The sequence below is a fragment of the Henckelia pumila genome, chromosome 3, assembly GCF_033568475.1.
Source record: "Henckelia pumila isolate YLH828 chromosome 3, ASM3356847v2, whole genome shotgun sequence".
Lineage (NCBI taxonomy): Eukaryota > Viridiplantae > Streptophyta > Magnoliopsida > Lamiales > Gesneriaceae > Henckelia > Henckelia pumila.
In genome coordinates this window covers 67,571,647-67,573,849 of record NC_133122.1, presented here as the reverse complement: position 1 = coordinate 67,573,849, position 2,203 = coordinate 67,571,647, and positions in this window count along the sequence as shown.

Below are 2,203 nucleotides of genomic sequence, written 5' to 3'. Positions count from 1 at the left end.
CACAAATACTGAACTTCATTGAATAAGATGTCAGATGGAATTGACGATGGGAAAGATTTATTCTTTTCAGCTTGATATAATGAATCTGAATTGTTCCACGTATCGAAAGTAATGAAGTATTGATAGATTCCTTCTGTGTCCTTGAATCAGACAAGAGAAATAATGAAAAGATACTGAGTTTAATCGAATATTCGACAGATTCTTGATTTAGAATAGAAACAACTCAGAGAGAATTTTTTTCAGTACTTAGAGTACAACTGAACAGATTCGAGTTGAATGATTGAAGTGAGAATAAATTCAGATAATCATTCAGTCTATCAGACTTGATATTTGGCTTGACTACGATTTTGAGGACGAAATCATTTCTTAGAGGGGAGGAATTGTAAGGCCCAAAAATATTAAATTATTAATTATGGGATTTGAGAATTAAATTCCATATTATGGGCTAATATTGATTTGAGAAGTTATGAAAATGATAGATTTAATTTCCGAGCCGAAAATATTTAATTTGAGAATATGCGGATTTTGAGAATTAAATTTCGAGAATTATTAAATTAAAAGAATAAATATTCAATTTGAATATTTATGGAGTTTAAGATTAAATTCCATGTTTCGGAAATTAAAGAAGATGAATTTGGAAGATACAACCCGATCAGGGACTGATTTGCAAATACTGACATTTGAAGGGCTGAAGTGCAAACGGTCGAGATTATTTAATTAATCCGAATTGATTTAATTTTAATCCGAAAATATTTAATTTGGGAATATTTAGAGTTTTGATTTAAATTCTAATATTCTTAAATTATTTAGAATTGAAATTGAATTAAAACGAAGGCCGAGGACTGAATTGTAATTACTGAAGACTTGAGGGACTAAATTGCAATTTATGCAATATCTATCCGAATTTAATCAGATTATTCAGCAATTTCACGTGTTGAAAGCATATGAATTGAGAAAGTCTGAACAGAGAGCCGAGAGCTCATCTTTTTCTTATGATTTTGAGTTTTTTAAATCGCCGTAACTTTTGATCCGCTCGTCCGATTTCAATTCCGAAAGATGTTCTGGAATCCTTGCAACGAGCCTTCGATTTGATGTAAGGTTTATGATGTCTTGAATAGATTTTGAAATTCGAATATGGGTAGAAATCAGAAGTTGATTTGTTTGATCATGTTATCGATATTCTAGTGTTGTATATTCGAAACCGAATTGAATCTTGAGTATTGAATGAAATTCATATGATAACCAGCATAGATTTCAACTTGTGTAGCATCTGATTATGCTGGTAATTAGCTGGTGTTGATGATATATAATGATATGAAGTTATATTCGAAGTCGATATGTCGTCGGTTACCGATTTTTAATCGCTACGCCGTCGATATGTGTTTTGAGACAAGTTTGATAGCAGATTTTCGAGATGAGATGTTCTTGGATATGTTTATGATAATAGCTGTTGGTTTGAAGAGTTGAATGACAATGAACGGATATGAAAAGCCGTATGAATGGAGTTGAAATTAGAATTGAATTCGATACCATAACGATTCCCGATTTTCAATCGCTACGATGCTTGGTTATGTTTTGAAACCATACTGATAGTTTACGATTGAGCCAATGATCTTGGGATTGTATACTGATTTTGTTAGATGATAATCTTTATATTTCAGAAGTGCTTCGAGCTCAATCAACTCAAGAGATCGGATTGTGAACCGAGGAAGTTCGCTTGAGGTTGGAATAAATTTGATTGAAGATGTGTTGATGATTTGGACTCGATTCTGAAAGGAATGGATTGAACGAAGATTGAGGTGAATGTTTTGAGGTTGCAATTCAGATTTGAAGAATTTAGAACAGACAAAATACGAAGGTAAAAGTGGACTACTATTTGATTGGGATTACAACTCGAGATGGTTTGTATCGAGTTCCCCTAAATCACATACTTGTTTGTTTATTTGCTCTTATGTGGTTTTCTTTGAATTGTTGAATAAGTCTTGATGTTACTGAATGTGGTTTGATTGATATATATTGCATTCATCTTGAAAGACTTATTCCTTGATTTTGAAATGAACGGAAACGTTCGAATAGACGATTTGAGGGATTGTATATGTATGGCCTGGGTGGTTGTTTTAGCCTAGCGTCTGATTTACATATATAATGGCTTCAAAGTCTAGAGAAGTGAGATAAGTAGCCCCACCTCGATCGGGAGAGTCGA